We start from the raw sequence: 7,194 nt of genomic DNA on the forward strand, positions 1-7,194 counted from the left end.
TTGGGCAGTGGAAGCTCAATGAATGCAAAACTCTTTGCAATATCCCTTAACCCTCGGACGTACAAGGCGGGGGGTGGGGTGGATGCCATCCCCCTAAGAAGGTATTTTCAAAATTTTGAAAAGACGATTTACTCTAAGGGGCTGAAACTTTCATTAGCTTTTCATTCATCCTTCGCGGATATTTTGATATGTCAATTGTGTGTCCATCATTTTTTATGTTTCCATAGCAACCACTAGTTTCATGTAGGTTTGGCCAAAAATCAACTTTTTTGACATAATTCTGTATTTTTTCCAGTTTTCTTCATCAAATTCCAGAAATTCACCAATTTGTACATTTCATGAGCATTCTGGCTTGATTTTGTATCAATTTCCATTATTTCTCGATTTCTTAAGAAAAAAGTAAAATCCAAGATGGCGGATCCACGATGGCGGGTCAAATGACGTCATTTGGCATCATATGACGTCACAACCAACAAAATTATGGTATCATTTTGTGGAACAAGCTCAGGGCTATCTAATCAATGTAAAGTTATTTCGCTGTGGCTAAACAGAGCGCAAACCCAAGAGGGTTCCATCCATTTCCCCCTTATACCACGGTGGGGATACGAGTTAGCTTGTACATCCGAGGGTTAAAATAACAGTGCAAAACACCTAAATTCTAATTTGTAGAATTTAAATACAGGAATAAAGGGCTGTGATGTTTACATTCTAAAAAATTGACTAGTTAGATGAGAGTTTTTCTGGGCAAATCTCACTTTTTAGATTACCTTTGAAACCCTGCTCGAGCATCATGGGCGGGTCACATGCTTGATGTTGCAATTGATTATTGTCAACTCTTACTTTACACTTGGCATACAAACTCATCAATCCTGAGAGGTATTCTTTGCTGGCATTATTGTTTGCCCTCATATATGAACTCTTGAGCTCACCCAATGAATATCCATTTCATCCGAATCGAGTTAAAAAAACATCTATGATTTTTTTACTTTGCTGCATCAGGCAGGCAAGTAAATCTTAAGTAGTATAAAGATAAAGATTGTGCATATAATTTTGAAAGCATGGGAACAAGAACCAAAGACCTTGATCAGCAGCAAATAATATCACTAAGTGATAATTAATAGTTTGTTGTTGTTATTGTTATTATTTATTATATTTATTTATATTTATTGTTGTTATTATTTATTATTTATTCCCACTGCGTAAGGAATTTCAATCTCTATTTATAGATGTGCACACTCCAATGATAGGAATGGCTTCGATATTTTGCTCAATTGTAACTTTTTTGAAAGAAAAACTCGACAATACCGGATGTTACCTTTGTTCTCATTTCATCCACTCACTTGCCAGCCTTAGAGAGTGCACAGACATTAAGATCGTCAGATATGATTTCAGTGATCCACAGGCTGGAAAGGACCTCTGTGACAGAGAAATTGCCACAGTGCAGAGCCATGTGCGTTGTAACATAAATGAAGGCCACGACATTAAAAGTGCTAGTGATATCCTATGGCGGGTTAAGGGGTGTCAGACATCAATAATATTGTTAAGACTCAGGAGTCAGGCCAGACCTTGAGGCACACAATGTTCGGAATCTGTCTCTAAAATTTTTTAGCTTCAATTCCGGAGGTTTGAAAGTGTAGAAGGCTTATGATATGGGCCCTGGTAAGCGTTTCACACCTGCACATGAGGAGTGGATTTGAAAGACCTCAAGGGCCTACAGACTTATGCATAGAGCAGCCCTCAAATGTACTGCAAGAGAGACTGCTACTTTTACAGCCAGGGGTTTGACAAGTGTCAGCTCCAACAGCCTCAGTCTAGGTATAGTTAATAGAAGGGGATTATTATGAAACTCAACAAAGTTCTTTGTTGTATGTTTTTGTTCTCTTTTTTGGCCTTGACCGTGCGCAAAACATAATTGTTGTATACTACTGACCGAGTAACTGACCAATAGAAACGTTTTGGTTACGTAATTCATGCATAGCGTATGAGTGCAAAAAAAGATTTTGCACCGTCGTGGACCTTCCAACACGAATCGTGGCATCTTTGTTTGCTCCTTTGATGTTTGCCGGGCTTCATAACCATTCCCCTCTATTAACTATGGTCTAAGACCTTGCAATCTATTGAAGAAGAGTCCCAAGTTGTTAAAGCTACAAGAGTGTATTCCTCCTACCCTGAAGAGGGATTCATAAAAGCATAGCAGTCTTTTGCATTCTGCAGACACTTGGATGCGGGCAAACACGTAATGAAGTTAGAGAGGGAAACGACATAGACAGCATCAAGATAAAATGGGTTGAAATCCCAAACGTCCTTTAGTGATCATGATCCACGTGAGAAATCTCAAAGGGATGGGTCTGAAAACATCACGAAGAGGAACCCGAAAAGAACGTTCTTGGAAGGTGAGGGGACAGGACGAAAGTGTAGTGAATGAGTGCAGTAAGATGAGACTGTGCAAGACAGTAGTGGCAGGAAAATGTCCAGCAAAGAAGAGTAGCTTGCTGCAGACCAAATAGCCCAGTACTTCAGCATGTTGTCTGTAATGTACAGAAGTGGCCGACTAACCATACACCAGGCGTATCTGAATCAAGATGAAACAGAAGAGATCTTGACCAGGCTTGCAGTACGAAGACAGTACTACTTGCCAGCAACTTTACCATCCACCATATAGAATATGTAACATAGTCTTGTGACCAGAAAAAACAAGTCACTTATTTCACAGCGCCATGGAGCTATAGATATACTCAGGAGGTTACTAAGCAGAAAAGAAAACGATAGCCAAGAGCCACTCAAGCTTGTTGAGTGCCTAGAAAAATTTGAAAAGTTCAACTGGGCCAAACCTTGTTAAACCTAAGACACTGGTGCCGTGTATGTTGTCATGTGTGCTCGCTAAGGGATATTGCAAGGAGTTTTGCATTCATTGAGCTTCCACTGCCCAAAATAATATTCAAAGACTTTGTTAATGACATTAACATAGAAATAACTTTGATAAACTGATTCTATAATATCTAATATTTTTAGATTTCGCCCTTGTCTCTTTGTTAAAACTAACCTCTTGTCATGTTGTTTGAACAGCTTTTGTTACCAAAAAATAACAGATGGCAAAACTTTTATTCTTGGTTTCATCAGGCCAAGGATGACTCTAAACTGTAATGAAATTAGTTCTCACTTAGAAAGTTGGACTTAAGCAATATTTGAGTCAGAATTTCAGCTAATTTGCCTTATAGCTAAATGTTGCGTGACATGGGTAGGAAATGACATTCCTTGATTGGCACCTGTCAATTCAAATGACTTGAAATTCCTGATATTAACTAAAATAGGTCCAATCTTTATTTGTGTGAAACACCAATAAAATGCCATGTATCCTGTAAGCAGGAGCGGTGTTTAAATTTGATGCTTATTTTAGTGACATTTTGGGGATTTTGCGCAAAAAAACCAAGAGGGGTGGTCTAACTCCTAAGGAAAAAATCAAAAAGCCGGCCCACTTTGTCTTTTAGAGTTGTTGGGTAGTACCTTTAATCTGGCAAAGTTTCATCCAAAAAAGAGAGATGGCATGTATCACTCCCGCCTGGTCCTCTCGTAAACTCGGTCTTAAAGTAAAGTGGGGCTATATTTCGGCCCAGAAACTCGAACGTTAGCGTTCAAAAAGTTTTGCTGTGTCCATTTCACTGCAAACCAAGGCCATCGGGAGTTAGTTTAGAGTCCCCGGGACTGGAAAATATCCCCCAAGTTCCGGCAAATCGAGCCGAAGTTGGTCAAAATCACGATGCGCGTAAGGCGGCGTCGGCTACTCTTTCAGTCTTAAAGCGAAGTGGAACTATATTTCGGCCCAGAAGCTCGATAGTGAGTGTTCAAAAAGTTTTGCTGTGTCCATTTCACTGCAAACCAAGTTCATCTGGAGTTAGTTTAGAGTCCCCGGGACTGGAAAATATCCCCCAAGTTTCGGGAAATCGACCCAAAGTTGGTCAAAATCACGATGCGCGTAAGGCGGCGTCGGCTACTCTTTCAGTCTTAAAGTGAAGTGGAACTATATTTCGGCCCAGAAGCTCAAAAGTGAGCGTTCAAAAAGTTTTGCTGTGTCTTTTTCACTGCAAAACAAGGCCATCTGGAGTTAGTTTAGAGTCCCCGGGACTGGAAAATATCCCCCAAGTTTCGGGAAATCGACCCAAAGTTGGTCAAAATCACGATGCGCGTAAGGCGGCGTCGGTTACTCTTTCAGTCTTAAAGTGAAGTGGAACTATATTTCGGCCCAGAAGCTCGAAAGTGCGCGTTCAAAAAGTTTTGCTGTGTCCATTTCACTGCAAACCAAGGCCATCAGGAGTTAGTTTAGAGTCCCCGGGACTGGAAAATATCCCCCAAGTTCCGGGAAATCGAGCGCAAGTTGCTGAAAATCACGATACGCGTAGGGCGGTCGCCGCTACTCTTTCAGTCTTAAAGTGAAGTGGGGCTACATTTCGGCCCAGAAGCTCGAAAGTAAGCGTTCAAAAAGTTTTGCTGTGTCCCTTTCACTGCAAAACAAGGCCGTCAGGAGTTAGACTTAAGTCCCCGGGACTGAAAAATATCCCCCAAGTTCTGGGAAATCGAGCCGAAGTTGGTCAAAATCACGATGCGCGTAAGGCGGTCTCGGCTACTCTTTCAGTCTTAAAGTGAGGTGGGGCTATATTTCGGCCCAGAAGCTCGAAAGTGAGCGTTGAAAAAGTTTTGCTGCGTCAATTTCACTGCAAACCAAGGCCCCATAAGAAGTTAGTTTAGAGTTCCCGGGACTGGAAAATATACCCCAACTTCCGGGAAATGGAGCCAAAGGTGCTTAAAATCACGATGGGCGTCAGGCGGTCTTGGCTACTCTTTCAGTCTTATAATGCAGTGCGGCTCTATTTCGGACTAGAAGCTCGACACCGAGCGTGCGCTCCTTTTACCGCTGTCAATTTCACTGAAAACTAAGGCCATCAGGAGTTAGTTTAGAGTCCCCGGGACTCGAAAATATCCCCCATATCGGCAAATCGAGCAATAGTGGCTCAAAATCACGATGCGCGTAAGGCGGTCTCGGCTACTCTTTGAGTCCTTAAGAGTCACTGACTGAAAATATCGAGAATGGCTGGCCAGGTTAGAAAAATCGAAAATCCTAAAACTTTGCCTAAAGAACGCTTTTAGGGAGCCACTTTCGAAAATTTTATTCCCATTTTCTTAGAATTTAAAGTTTCCGAGAAATTCGCAAAAAACGAAAATGTAGCTTTTTGCCTTATTAAATATGCAAAAGATATCTGGAAAATTGACAAAGTTCTCGGTATTCGCATTGAGACAATTTACAAAACTAGAACTCGGGGTAAACCTAGCGTAAAAGCTTTACTTTTCTTCTATCTAACAACAGGAAGTTTTAAATTTTTCAAGTATTTTGAAGGATTCCGTAGGCCGTTGAAGAATTGCCTTTTCAAGCCCCTATGAAAACGGCAAAAATTACGTAGTTTTACGGGCTTAAAGCGCATCTTGGTATGTCCGATATGGAACTAAAACAAGTACTGTGCAAAAGAATGTCGTTTCTGCTATAATAATATGGAAAAAAATTTCTGGGCAATCGAGGTTCACACAGGTAAAATGCAAAAGTTCGCGACAGTCTCTTCTCAAATTTGCATAATGCTGTATGTTCAAAGAACTCTATTGTTGAGCACTCTAGTCTGTTTTTGTTCCATTTGTGGGCCATGCTTTGTGGGAATATACAAAAAGAGAGTTGATCCATGTCGTTATTACAACAACATTGTTTCATTATTTCACGCAAGGTACATAAAACTACAGAAAAAACCCAAAATATAAGTTCAAAGTCACATCAACTAAACACGCTACATGTATTACGTGACTGGTGTCACGTAATATTTATTTTCAGTCAGCTCCAATTGGAATTACAAGATTATTGAGGTTTAGACACTTGCTTACAATAGAGACATATCAGGGTTTGTCTTTCCCGTTTATATACACTCGATTAGTCTGCAAATATTCGAAAGGAGACTGGTCTTTTCGAGTAAATTTTAGCATGTGTCTCTATTTTGATCTTGATGGAAAACGAATTAATTAAATACACGAAATGAAACGAAGAGGTTTTATTAAAAACGTGATCCAGCCAGACCAAGGAAGCAAGTTTTCTTGAAAAATAGAGTAAGACTTTGAATCGATCCCGCGATCTGACCTCGGTTGGAATTCGGCTTAGTCCAAACGTCTTGCTTCTGCCGCTCCGACCTTAAATAAATTAGTCCCGGTAGTGGCAATGACAAGAGAACAGCGGTGATTCCAAACGTCGAGTTCAATCAGTCGCGCGGACGATCGGCAGACGCTTGCTTTGCTGAAGGCCATTTTAAATGCTTCAAATATTAGCAACGGCAGCTGATGCAGCAGGCTATGAATTCAGTTCGGAACGGTACGTAAGAGCACGCCGAAGCCAAGTCGCGCTACACGGCATGCAAACTTTAGTCATTCCCCGGGAGGGTGGGGGGGGGGGGAGTGGGAGACTCATATAAAATAACGGGGGTTCTCGTCGTTCAGTTCAGGGGTTAATCTTCAAAACGTCCACTGCGAGAGCTTTTGTGGTACCTTTTACGGGGATTGAGCCGAAAAATATGACAGGGAATAATGCGTTATGTAAACAGTTGTCAGTTTAACCATCGATTTTCCCTCTTTCTTTTATTATTTGGAAACTACTAAGGCTAAATAATTGAAGACACAACGACAGAAAAACACAGTTAGAAATATATCGAGTAGTCATTCTATGAAGAGACTTTTCAATTTTCGTCAATTATGCAAAAAAGTTCACCTAGCCTTAAAAACGTTTGTGTTTGCTGGGGCGCGTTCTTACAAAACATTTGGGCAGTGCCCAGATTTTTTGTTCCAAATACTGACTAAAGAAGACCAAAAGGTGTTTAAAGTATTTATTTCGACCCGATATTGGGCAAACTAAAACGCCTTTTAAGCCCGTAAAATTACGCAATTTTTGCCGTTTCCATAGGGGCTTGAATTCTTCGACATTCGACGGAACCCCTCAAAATATAATTTGATATAAAGCTTTCAATATGCTTAGTTTATCTGGTGTTCTAGTCTTGTAAATTGTTTCAATGCGAATACCGAGAACTTCGACTCAAGCGCGGCAGTAGCACGACATTTGAAACCATGCAAGCACTCAGTTAGGCAGGCTGAATTAAAGTCGGCGCGACTACTTAT

Source organism: Orbicella franksi, chromosome 8 (genome assembly GCF_964199315.1).
Source record: "Orbicella franksi chromosome 8, jaOrbFran1.1, whole genome shotgun sequence".
In the NCBI taxonomy this organism is placed as follows: Eukaryota; Metazoa; Cnidaria; class Anthozoa; order Scleractinia; family Merulinidae; genus Orbicella; species Orbicella franksi.